A 13,948-nucleotide genomic window follows, 5' to 3' on the forward strand; every position below is an offset into this window, starting at 1 on the left:
ATTTTCCCTTGCAAGGGAATGGGCATTATTAAAATTATGTGCTCTTAGATGCTGCTCTTAAAGTCCCCAATTCCCCAAGGTTTAAATAGTGTTACTTAGACCAACCACCATGATTACATGTTTTTGAAAAAGGAAGGGTACACAGACATGCTGACTATATATTGATTGGCATTGTTTTAATATATATTAGGATGTATACATTGAAGAAAAAGTAGAGAGTCCTAATTAGGAGACAAGAAAAGTGTTCTAGAAATTAATGCCATGCAACTCAAGTCAGCTCTTCTAAAAGATTTCACTCCCCCTCAAGCTTTCACTGCAGACCGTTTCAAGTGTGTCTGTACAAGTCAAGAGCACAATGCAGTCCTCTTTTTATCTGAAATGAAGTTCACATGAATCAGAAAGAAAAAAGGAAACTGGAAAGAGGTTTTTTTTCTCAACGGAACCACTGATTACTGAGCATACACAAGTAAGTCATTTCAAACAAAGCATAAAGTGACAGCAGGGCTTTTAGGATTTTATTTAAATATGCACTTGAGTACTTTATAAGCTCACACAACTTCATCAAAAATACAATATGACAGTGAGGAAACATCTGCTTTACTGTAAATAAAACCCTTAAGGAAGAAATAATTTTAAAAATAGATGTAGCAAAAATACTCTCAAACATGAAAAAAGCAAACCAGTATCTGTCATGTTGTCTTTTATATATGTGTGTCTATACACACAAGGAAAGATTGGGACTTAATGTTTTTAGCCCAAGTGTTCATAAACTTAACTGACATACTTTATATGTATACTCCTAGACATGGTGTTTCCAAAACATCAGGCACAGAATCCTTCACCAGCTCTCTGCACACTAATGAAACAAATCAAGTCCAAATTCATGAGAGTAAAACCCAAGCACAGCTCCAGCAACAAACCTTCCTAGTGCCACTGCCCTGCCAATCACATCTTCAGAAGTCATGCAAAATGCTCAGTGGAAAGGTGAGAAGTGCAAAGTCTAGTAGAAGTTACTGAATCAGAGAAGATGAATAACAATGCTGTGCTTTGACAAAGTCCCGATGCTTTCATCAGTTTGTCATTAGACGTGAATATGAGCTGCAGGTGTCAAAATGACCCAGGAATCAATACACCAACCACATTTCAAAAATCATCATCCCCCCATATTTCTGCAACCTCACCCTTGCTTCCCTTGCCTTGTTCTTCAAAGTGATATACAGCATTGCAGGGACTGATGAACAGTCAGAGGTAATAATCAGGCACTATCTCAGTTTCATTTCACCTGCTTGCAACCTTCTGCAGCTGTAGGTAGCCAAACCGCAAGGGCAGGATGGTCTAAAAGCACCATCAGGAAAAGCAATGGGAGAAAAGATATTACTTGACCAATGTCAGCTGGCACAGTCCTGTTACACACAAGGTACACTACTGCAAACATAAACCTTGAAAACAATTAAAGTTATTAAATGCAGTGAATTACTGCTATGCCTTTGGCTGGGCAGTGGCCAGCTCAGACCCACAGAGGAGATGGAATGCCACATCACAGGTCTGAAGGTTGATCCCCATGTCCTTCCCGTTTCGCACTCCCTGCTTTTAACACAAGCAGGCCAAACCAAAGGAGATTTGGATTTTTTCCCCCCATGATGTTTATAGCACCAAGGTTTTCAAAGAAAATGTAATCAGTCAGATGATATCTCAGTAATGACTTGAGATTTTTTCCATATTACCTGAAGTTTCAGCTCACATTATAAATACCACGGAAAGGCAGCAACATCACACACACACACACACACACACACACACACACACAAGACCACTAGCAAGCAGCTTTCCTGCTGGTGGGTGCCAACACTAGTTCTGCCACCCTTTCCTAGGGCACCACAGCAAGTTGTCCATTTTACAACAGCATCTGTGGTTCCCTTAAGTATAAGGATTTTGCAGCTCAAAGCACTTCTAGAAGTCAAGTTCTTTACAGCTATGCGTCCAATTGCAAAATCTTGTGAAAATTACAGGCAGTCTCTCCTACAAGCATGTAGGTCACTCCCACTAGGAGCTGGATGGGACTTGTGTTTAAAATGAAAGGCTCAATGCTGGACATTTCTTGGAGCACATGTTGGTGTAACAACACACACAGCAGCCTTCCTACTCTGCAGACCGGATGTAACAGTGATGTTTTTATGTAATGGATCCTTCTTTTTTCAGCTTGAAAAAGCCAACACTCTTAGCCTCACCACTTTTCTGGACATCAAACTTCAGTAAGACAGGTCAAAATATGCAACCTCCCAAATCTGAGCAACCCTAAAGGCACAATTTAGCATGGAACCCACAGAAAATACATCAACATATAAGTGGCCTTCTTGTTTCTCTGAGAGGATGCTTTGCACCTAGTGGCAGCTGCTCTCAGTCCAGTTTTGTGAATGTCTTTCCCCATACTGTGTGTCTTGGTCACCAATCTATCATACCTGGTTACTTGGTGCAATTGAAAGCATGATAGTCATAGAATGCCTTGGGTTGGAAGGGACCTGTAAACATCATCTCGTTCAACCCCCTGCAGTGAAGGGGGACACCTTCCACTAGACCAGGTTGCTCAAAACACCATCCAACCTGACCTTGAAGACTTCCAGGGAGGGGGTATCCACAACTTCTCTGGACAACCTCTTCCAGCATCTCACCATCCTCACAGTAAAGAATTTCTTCCTTAATCTCATCTAAATCTACTCTCTTTAGTTTAAAACCATTACCCCTTGTCCTATCACAACAGGCCCTGCTAAAAGGTTTGTCCCTAGCTTTCTAACAGGCCCCCTTTAGGCACTAGAATGTGCTATAAGGTCTTCCTGAAACCTTCTCTTCACCCAGCTGAACAACACCAACTCTCTCAGCCTATCCTCATAGGAGAGGTGCTTCATCCCTCACAACAGGCTAAAAGGTTTGTCCCTAGCTTTCTAACAGGCCCCCTTTAGGCACTAGAATGTGCTATAAGGTCTTCCTGAAACCTTCTCTTCACCCAGCTGAACAACACCAACTCTCTCAGCCTATCCTCATAGGAGAGGTGCTTCATCCCTCTGACCATTTCCATGGCCTTCCTCCATGGCTCCAACAGGTCAATGTCCTGCCTTTACTGAGGACCTCGGAGCTGGATGGAGTACGCCAGGTGGTGTCTCATGAGAGCAGCACAGAGGGGCAGCATCATCTACCTCAACCTGCTGGCTATGCTACTTTTCATGCAGCCCAGATGCAGTTGGCTCTCTGGGCTGTCAGCTCATGTCCATACATTGCTGCCTTATGTCCAGCTTTTCATTCACCAGCAATCCCAAGTCCTTGTCAGCAGGGCTGCTCTCAACCTCTTTATCTCCCAGCCTGTATTGATACTGAGCGTTGACCTGACCCAAATGTAGAACCTTGTACTTGACCTTGTTGAACCTCATGAAGTTCACATGTGCCTACTTCTGGAACTTGTCCAGGTCCCTCTGGATGGCACCTCTTCCTTCAGGCTTGTCAATGGCACCACTCAGCGTGGTGTCACCTGCAAACTTGCTGAGGGTGCACTAGATCCCACTATGTCATTGATGATGATATTAAACAGTCCTGGTCCCAGTACGGACCTTGAGGAACACCACTTATCACCGATTCCTCTCTGAACATTGAGCTGTTGACCACTACCATCTGGATGCAACTATCCAACCAATTCCTCATCCACCAAACAGTTCATCCATCAAATCTGTATCTCTTCAATTTACACAGAAGGATGTTGTGGGGGGACTGTGTCAAAGGCTTTACTGAAGTCCAGACAGATGACATCCATAGCCCTTCCCTTGTTCACTGATGTAGCCACTCCATCATTTTCATCCCTCACTGCCAGGACAGCAGCAATTTAACCCTGAGTACATAATATCTTGCCTATTAAAAGCCACTCTGAAACCTGCCTGGTTCCTTTCCTGCCCAGAAAAGAGTATGTAAAGAAAGCAATGGTTCCCTGGCTCTGAAAGACATGCCTTTTTTTTTTTTTTTTTTTGGGGCCATGTGCTAGCCCCCACTTTCTGTTACCATAAGGAATACAACCACAGAAAGGTCACCTTCCTCCAGTAAACTACATAATCACCAACCTATGTGGAACAAGGCTCTCACACCTGGCAGCATTGCTTCAGCTTTGTCAGGCCCAATCATAGCAACAAACTGGACAGGCAACAGAAAGAGCTATTAAAACCAAGTTCACATTCAGGTCACACAAAATGAATATTTCATTCACAAACCTTTTAGTTTGCCCCTGTACACTCACCATAAGGAGAAAAGCTGCTTTTTCACAGAGGCAAAAAGGATAAAACATAGAAAAATTATGCCCATACCTGACCATAGTCTGTCCTGAATACAACAACTCCTTCTGCACAGGAATGAACAGTACTGGGATAATGCTGGTTATTTTCTCGCAGCCAGACCCGAGACCCCTGCAATAAACAAAACAGAGTTACAGATGATATAAAAGAAAACTGAAAAAAGAATTTCACTCAGTATTTTTATCTGGAAATACTTATCAAGTAATAGTAGAGAAAGTAAAACCCAAATAAGCATGTCAAAGAAATAAAATAATTGCTTAGCAAGTATTTGCTAGTTTCTCTTCCACCAGTAAACACAAGAGAACTACACTGAAGTGTCTTTTTTTTGGTGTACAAGTTCCTAAAGGCCGAGAAGAACAGCTGGAGCCAATTCTCTGAGTCATGTGCCTCTGTGCCTCGTGTTAGCAGACGCATAAATACAGAGCAATGTTTGAATTTACACACGGTTTAAAAGATCCTCCTCAAAGCTGTCTGGCTCCCTACCTGTTTATTTTCAGCCTCTGTCAGGCACTCACAGCACTTCCATCTCTCACCTTTTTTCTAAACCACTCTGTTGTTTATATGGGTCTCCTCTCTTAGCTGCACAGTAACACAAAGGATTAAAACAACCAGTAGCAAGCAAGGTTACAAAGAACTGATGTTTGCTTTTTAGAAGTGAGGAGGCATCAGTGAGACACCTATGTCAGCCTAGGATGGCAGATAGAGCTTAATGCTGCATCTACCACCTGTCTGGTGGTAAACAGAAATATCCAGCACTGAGAACAAGGGAGGAGGACCACAGCTGATGCTGCAGCTCCAGCAAAAGCCATCCCATTAATGATAGCCACTCAAGTTTCTCTCACGTAGGAGAAGGCTTTCAGCTGGCATGAAAACATTGAGCAGCAGCACTCCATGGTCTGACCTACAGCCCAAACTATACTTCCATTCTCTACAAACAAACAGCTGGCTCCATATCAGAATGATAATATTTTAGTGGTATTCAAAGAACAGAGATTTTTTTTTACCATAGCAGTCAAATGATCTCCTAAACAAAATGTAAAGAGGTGGTAAAAAAGGGCTGGGATATACCCTGATAGTCATAAGGTTGTGACTTTGGGTGTACAATCACTGAAAAAAAACACCAATTAAAATAATTTTGCACACTAGCATCCCTAGTCTGTCTTTGCCTAAATTTCTACACACAGATACAAGACCTACAGTCTTGTTAAAGCTTGGGGGGTGCAAAGTCCTCATTAACAATCAAGACAAATGCAGGCAAGTGGCCTGTGAGTCTACCATGGACTTCAACCACATTACAAGTTACATATGCTTTAGAAAATGATGAATAAATATTATTATTCTTTCTATGATGGGACAAAAGCAACACTGAGACACAAAATAATGCTCATGGAGAATGCAAAAGCTCTTGCTGTTGGATTTCTCTGAATGGCAACAGCTCAGCTGGACGCAGGGGACCAGGTAAAAGCATCCGTTGTTATTTTATTCTACTCCATCTTTTGACAAACTGCTTTCTGTTTTAAATGCTGCAAATGCCTGTGGAACAGTTTGCCCTTTAGCCTCTGAAACCTCAAGTCAGATGGCTTCCAGGTTTACAGCAACTCTGAGGCAGTTCGAACACAAAGCATGTTGAGTCAAAAGCACAGGCTTCGGACACAGGGGAGCAGAAAGGAGAGCACTAGCACCCGAGGTGGGCAGGGGGGAGCAGGGGTCTGGGAAACAGCAGGGAGAGGGCTCCCCAGAGGTGGTAAAAGCAATAGAGAGGATTTGAACATTAAATTCAAAACCCAGTGACTGCAGTGGGAAGACTTCCACCTGCTCTACTGGATCTACATTGGACTCGGGCCATTAGAAAACCCAGGGCACTGCCCTGTTTTTAATCCTCTTAAGCAGCACAAACACCCGAAGCTGACTGCTCTGAGGGCACCTCTCACCCTGCACTTCCCAAAGGAAGGAAGGATGATGCAAGGGCACTGCTCTTGGACTTCCTCTGCCACAGCCAGCAATGTCCTGTGTCCCTCAAGTACAGGTGCAAGAGCAATGACAACTTTGAAGGCTACATATTTGGCACAAAGGAATATCTACCACAACCATCATGGCAAAGACAAAGGACCCTTTCACATTAGTGCAGTTGCTGCTGTCAGCCCTCTGTCCCCAAGAGCGCCTGAGAGTGAAAACCTGAGGCTTGCAGCTGCCTATCAGCCCCAGTGGGGCCAGGTGATGCAGTGCTTAGCTGCAGCTGCCACCCGCCCCATACAATTCACTGTGGCATGGGTCTTAAAGCCTGTAAGCATGAGTGCACAGCACTGTGTAAGATAGATGATGTACCCATGCTATACCACGTCATACAATGAAAGCAAGGTGAGATGAGTCTTTGCCTTGGATTCCTGTATGTCCTCAGCCACCTCACTTCACCTGTGCATTGCAAAAGGCTGAGGTTGACAGGGACCTCTGGAAGGCATCATCTAGTACAAGGGCTCAATCAGGGTCACACAGAGCTGGCTGCCCAGGACCATGTCCAGATGGATGTTGAGTATTCCCCAAGGATGGGAGACTCCACAACCTCTCTGGGAATCCTGTGACAGGACTTGGTTACCCTCACAGTAAAAAAGTGTTTCCTGATTGTGCTGGTTTGGGCTGGGGCAGAGCTAACTTTGTTCACAGTGGCTATGTGGTATGGGGCTGTGTTTTGGATTTGAGCTGAACACAGGGTTGATAATATGGAGATGTTTGTGTTCTTGCTGAGCAGAGCTCACATAGAGCCAAGACCTTTTCTGTTTTCCTTATTGCCATGCTGGCAAGGAAGCTAGGGGTGCATGGGAGATTGGGAGGAGACACAGCTGGGACATGTGACCCAAACTGACCAAAGGGATATTCCATACCATATGATATCATGCTCATTATATAATGTGGGAGGAAGAAGGAGGAAGAGGGGGGACACATTTGGAGTGATGGCGTTTGTCTTCCCAAGGAACCGTTACATGTGATGGGGCCCTGCTCTCCTGGAGATGGCTGATCACCTCCTGCCCACAGGAAGCAGTGAATGAATTCCTTGTTTTGCTTTGCTTGTATGCATGACTTTTGCTTTCCCTATTAAACTGCCTTTATCTCAGCCACGAGTTTTCTAGCTTTTACCCTTCAGATTCTCTCCCCCATCCCGCTGGTGGGGGAGTGAGCAAGTGTGGGGCTTGGTTGCTGCCTGGGGTTAAGCCATGACACTGATGTTCAGTGGGAACCTCCTGTGTGTCAGTTTGTGCCCACTGGTTCCCTGTCACTGGGCAGGAGTGAGAAGAGCCTGGCTCCCTCCTTGTATCTACCCTCCAGGTATTTATGTATACTGATGAAACCCTCCCTGAGCTTTATCCACGCTGAATGGTTCCAGCTCTCTCAGCTTTTCCTCATAGTAGACATGATCCTGTCCCTTGATCATCCTCCTGGTCCTTTGTTGGACCCTATCTAGTATGTCCATGTCTCTCCCACACTGGGGAGCCAACAACTGGGTACAGCACTCCAGGATGTGGCCTCACCAGGGCAGAGCAGAGGGAAAGAACCACCTCCCTTGACCTGCTGGCAACGCTTCAGCAATGTGTCTAACAGTAATACCTATAGAAAGCTCATGAGATGCAATATCATAGAATTATAGAATCAACCAGGTTGGAAGAAACCCCAAAGATCATCGCGTCCAACCCTATCATCGTTACTAGACCATGGCACTAAGTGCCACATCCAGTCTCAGCTTGAAAACCTCCAGGGATGGTGAATCCACCACCTCCCCGGGCAGCCCATTCCAATGCCTGATAACTCTCTCTGTAAAAAATCTCTTCCTAATATCCAACCTAAACCTCCCCTGGCAGAGCTTGAGTCTGTGCCCTCTTGTCCTACTGCTAGTTGCCTGGGAGAAGAGACCAACCCCCACCTGACTACAACCTCCTTTCAGGGACTTGTAGAGGGCCATAGGGTCTCCCTTGAGCATACTTAATACTTCTGAGTTAGTACAGGACACCAGAAGAAAGAATCATCAGCACATCAAATAACCCCATTCAATCTGATGATCACTGTTCCATGTTTGAATATTTTGCTGGGATTATTCTGCCATAAAATGGAAGGATTATAAGGTTGTTCAGCTCACAGAAAGTTTTTTGCTTCACTGATCTTTTCTGCCTCAATCCCACAGGAGCAAGGCACAGCAAAATTTTCTCCCCACAGTAAACAGACATACTTTTGTTCACAAATTGTAATGTATTTAATGACAGTGGCCACTGTCACCATCAAGCTCTGGAGACCTGATGGCTTGAGGAGTAGATGCATGTACTACCATCACCCCAAGCAGCAAAGAGAATTTGGCCCAAGTCTTCCCACCACACAGAGAAATGCTTTGACCAGCCTGTTGCTAGTGGCTAAGTGTCTGTACTAGTCAGTCTCCAACTTCTTCCCCTAGATGAGCTCAATCCATGTAAATGCACCCATAAACAGCAAAAAATCCCCACCCCTATTTGTCAAAATGCAGTCAATTTCTTCAATTGCTTCAGGACAACCAAATCCCTGTTATTCCACTGGTTTATTATTTGCCAGCATCTCAGAGTTCCAGTAACATGAAGTTTCTGCTTTCGAAGGCAATGAAAAAAACTTATTAAGACACAACAAAATCTGCCAAAACCAGCATTCGAAATAGCCTCTCACAAGGAGGAAAATGTTACCATCTTGAAATAAAATAATCAGTGCTGCAAAACTTTTTTCTGGCTAAGAAGGGGAAAATACAGGGCCTGCACAGAAGCCTTTGCTTGGTTGGGCTAGTCCTATACTAAGTTTTTTAAAGCAGGGAAAGGGTTTGATTTAAACAAATGTACATTGTTAGGGGTCAATAGCTGCTATTCAGGGGAGGCTGGAACAATGCAGTTCACAAAGCTGGAGGCATCTGGAATGCAAATACAACATGTTCCCTGGCAAGGTAGCTCTACAATGGGGTGTCTGTCCATGTGCCTTCCTCTCTGTGGGGCAAAACAAAGAGGTCTTGGCAAGAGATACTCCACCAGCTATGCACGTTACAGCCACTGACCCAGCTGCCATTCCTTCGCCGTACATTAGCCATGTGCTGGTGACAAAACCTTCACTGGTAGTTAATTTGTGGACAAGACTTGGCAGGCAGGACCCGCCTGAAGAAGGACTCCTGTCAATGCACATGGTGGCACACGACATTGACCTCAGCCTCCTTTGGGGGGTAGAAGCCTGGTGACATGAGTTACTCCAGAGCTCCCCAACATGCTGTCCTTCTGTACTAAGTGGGCAAAGAAAGTCACAGAACTTAGTACAGCCCAATGGTTTTTATTTCCATGAAGTGAGGTTGTAAAAATACTTGGAACAGAATTTACAGAAGAAGGGCTGAGTGCCATAATTTCCATAGCAAATAAATTTCTTCTGACTGCAAAAGGGAAAGGAAATAGCTTTGCAAATCTCACAGCTCTAAGACCACCTGGAGAAGTCCTAAGTCCTTCTACCTCACAGATTTTGCTGCTGAAAATGCAAACACTACCTCTTACCTTCCTCAGTATTCTGTTCTTGGGAATAAGTAAAATAAAGTAAAATAGTGGCACATTTGTTGCACAACTGTAATTAACAGGGTGGATTTTGTACACACACAGGTTGTATGGTGAATAAAGAAACTGTACATTAATTACATTTTACATATATATGTATCATCTATATCACTACATATGAAAAAGCCGATATCGTATAACAATTGTGTTCTCATCCGAATGAAAATGCTAGTCATTCAGAGGTTATAATGTGAAATCCAGTCAACACATCAATGCAGTTGATTCAAAGCAGTTAAAACTGCTTTAAATTAAAGGCAATGAACATAGGTTATGCTGTATCTGCATTCAAAAAGCATATCACCATCAGGGCTTTGCAAAGTAAAAGGAACATCAGTCAATACATATTTAGAGAACCTTTTGCTTATGCAACTCAGTAGCTTGGCTCCAAACACAAAGTTTGAGACAGGAAGAGATGTTATTAACTGGGTCAAGCTGAACATAGCTTTTTAATGCAAAAGATAACCAAATCCACATTTATTTTTGTTCTTCCTATTTCCTAATTCACATACTGATAACAATCAAGGAGGGCCCGTAGAAAGAAGCCATTCAGAAAAAAACCGAACTTTGCTAGTTTCATATTAATAAGCAGTTTTCATTCTGAAAACTCACCTTTCATTGTTGGCTTAGAACTACTGAAAACAGTTCAGTTTAGGTACCCAAAATCATTAACATGCCAAGTGCCTGGCCAGACTGCTCAGTGGAAACTCAGTGGCAAGTTCACTGGAAGCTGGCTATCCCTCACGGACTTCAACCCAAATCTGAAGCATTCAGCCTCTTGAGCAGAAGACCAGACCTGTTCTTCCATATCCAAGTCCAGGGAAACAAGCAATAATGGTCATTTGTCTGGTGTACTGCTTGCTCTTTAACTCATAATATTGGTCTAGATGTTCTCCTTTGCACTGCCCAGTGCAACTTTTCTGCACTTACTGACAAGAGACTTGCAGAATAGCTGGATGTCAGCAGTGGCTGAACATGGAAACTACCACAGAAGTTTTACTACTGTCACATGACATACAACAGGGAAATAAATGAATGCTCCATAAAGTGCTCCAAGACAATGCCACCAACAGGTTCCATTTCTCACCAGCCAGGCTGCCTCCCCTTTGCCAGCACTCAGGAATTGGCAGTTTTTATCTGGGGATCATGGGGTGGGAAGGGAAGGACAGAGTTACAGGGAAAGACTAGTTGAACCCTGTAGATAGCAAGAGAAAGCACACTTGGAAGGTATTTGAGAATGCAATCTAAATCTCAGTACCTTAAACCCAGCTTCATGAACTGACGATCCACATGAACCTAGGCACACACTTAATCCAGCTGAATGGGCTAAAATTAATTTTCAAAACCTTTACATCACTAATCGCAATTTCTGCAGAAAATACAGGGGTAAAATACTAACACCTTTCTCTCCACAAATTTAGTTCTGCCTCTTGAAGAATACTTTCCTGTTTTAAAGCAGAACAAAGCCATGGAGGTGTTTCCATGGGATATAAGGTCAGTTTAGGGGGGTTAGCTTCCTTCAGAACAAAATCTCCCTTGAAAATGAGATGTTTCTGTTGTTTGTCCATCCCCCACACCAGATCAAAGTACCAGCTCTCCTGTTCCTGAGGTCTGTGCAACAGCTGCTGATTAACCTTGAACAGGCTCCATCTCCTTCTGTCTCAGTAACTGGAGATAGCACAAGGCCAGTGATGGTATACTACTTTAAACACAAGAAACCAGATTAAAACATTACTACCTTCCTCAGCCCTTTGAAGGCACCAGCATTTCTTACAAAACCACTGCTTCATATAATATAGTATTTTTAATATAAATTTAAAAAAAACGCAAAAAAAACCCACCACAAAATTTTATCTTCCAAGATAAAATTTTCTTGTCTGCCCAAGACAAACAGCCCACAGACACTGTCCTTGATATATGCAGGTAGACAAGCACATTCTTCCTCATCTGCTGCTGCTGAGTGTGGACACCCATCACTAAGGGACCTCACTCAAAAACCAATTCCATCAAAAAGCAATTGCACTTCTCTGTCAGAACTCTGAAGACCTGGCTTCCAGCTCCAGATTTCCACACAGCTAGAAAACACAAGCTTTATCATACACTCAAAAGCAAATCCAGCAAAAAGATGCCATCAAGTCTTTTGGGGAGAGTTAATAGTACTGCTACAGTCTGAGTTATGAGTTTCATGAGAGATTAAGTAAACTTGTTTTGACAAGTTTGCAAAATACTTTTTTTACTTTAAAGGCTGCCTAAGCTATACAGTGGCACCATGGCTGCAAAGACATAACAATGCAGGAGTTTGGAAAGCCTATTATCATTACCAGTTGTGGTCAAGTTAGGCAGGCTGCTAGTAGGCAACAGCTCATTCTCATGCCTATAAATTTAAGTAAAGAAACAACAGTTTCTGTGAAGTCAAGTCAATAGCATTTCTGATTAATTCTGAAATTTAAAATCGTCACTCCAAGTACTACTTGGCAACTGACCATGAATAAAACTGCAAAAATGAGAAATCAGGGAAGTGGGGAACACATACATACAGCAATTTTTCTCTATCCACAGTTTCAGTTCCCGCTATGTATCATCATCATCATCAGGTATCACAGGCTTGCCTGGCAGATGGTACTGCCTCCATCACTCTTCCCCCTCTATCTTAGGTGGGAAGGAGGGGATGGGATTTTAATCTGTTAAAATTCAATAAGGAAGATAAGCAATTCAAAAAGACAGCACATGAGTGAGAAGGAAGAAGAGACAACTGACGATAGCAGGGAGATGTAGAGAAGACATGGGAGAAGAGCTTGGGGCCACTGTACATCTTTCCCTCAGCATTTATATTGGGGCAGGGGTTAGTAGTAGCCAGGCAAATGACAGACCTCCTGGTATATTCATAGTCATCTTAAGAGTAGCATGCAATTCTCCCCGCTTATTTGAGTCCCTAAAGAGGAATATACAATATCCTCAAAAAACCCTTAAAATTTACCCTAAGACTCAAACAAGCCCTAACTCTGCCTCTACAGATTTCAGTAGAAGTTGCAGTTCTGTCTTTGATGACAGCAGTTTTGCCAAGCATTTTTTTCAAAAATGCATTTTTAAATTGATTACAGTCATGACTGCAAATGTAAAAAAAATCACAAACAACAAAAAAAACCCCAAACACAAAACCACAAAATCTCACAAAACTTAAAAATCAGGTGAATATAACCACCTCCATCTGTAAAAAGTATCTATTGATACATCTTAACATCAACAGGTATCTCCATCTGTAAAAAGTATCTGTATTGATACATCTTAACATCAACAGGTAATTTAAGGAAGACAGAGCTCAGGACAAAAAAGCAGCAGGCTAAGAGAGACGCTCCACTAGAAACAGTTCACTGAAGCCTACAGCAATACAGCAAGAGTATTTATCCCAGCATGACTGCCCAAACAAGCCAATTTAAATCATCACTAGCTTCTGCTAACATACTCTTTTCCATATCGTCTAGTTTGTCGTTACACTGCTGTGCAGCTCTATCGCTGACTCAGGGAAAAGAGGACAGCCTGCCAAAATGCCTGTAGCTCATCCACTATGCTTGGTTGTGCCTGGCAGTCCCCATTCCAAAAGCTGCCAGTTTGGCAACATTTTGTTTATGCTACATGACATGCTTATAAACTCACATCAAGGGGAAGAATAATTTCTAAATCCACGTGTGAAGAAATACTAGCACTCTCTTCTCATTCCCTCTTTACTACCCTCTTGGGACTGGAAACTCAAAGATCAATGAGGAAAAGCAATGGCAGAAATATCTTCTTCACTACCCTCTTTATTGGGGTTCGGCTACACAACTTTGCCCTTCTTCAAAAACTTTGCCCTTAAAAACTCCCAGGTACCAAATGAAGTCATCTGCCACAGGTTGCTAACAGTCTCAAAATGAATTTTCACAAGTTTGGTAAAACACCTAAGTGTCACCTTGCACCTTCCTCTTGCCTCTCCTGCCTGAGCAGGACACAGAACAAAGGTGAGGCAAGCTGACTTAAAAGCATTAGCCAGAGGGC

At 43.1% G+C, this 13,948-nt stretch overlaps 1 protein-coding gene across 1 annotated transcript in view; it reads right to left on the bottom strand.

Annotated features, from left to right (window-relative positions):
* Positions 1-4,439, bottom strand: part of LOC103802104 (unconventional myosin-X-like) — a 126,392-nt gene extending 121,953 nt beyond the window's left edge. Inside the window, 1 exon segment of the mRNA XM_009074557.1 lies at positions 4,341-4,439. The gene's annotated coding sequence lies outside the window, so the exon portion shown is untranslated.
* Positions 4,440-13,948: the final 9,509 nt, after the last annotated feature.

Source organism: Acanthisitta chloris, unplaced genomic scaffold (genome assembly GCF_000695815.1).
Source record: "Acanthisitta chloris isolate BGI_N310 unplaced genomic scaffold, ASM69581v1 scaffold22005, whole genome shotgun sequence".
Taxonomy (NCBI): Eukaryota; Metazoa; Chordata; class Aves; order Passeriformes; family Acanthisittidae; genus Acanthisitta; species Acanthisitta chloris.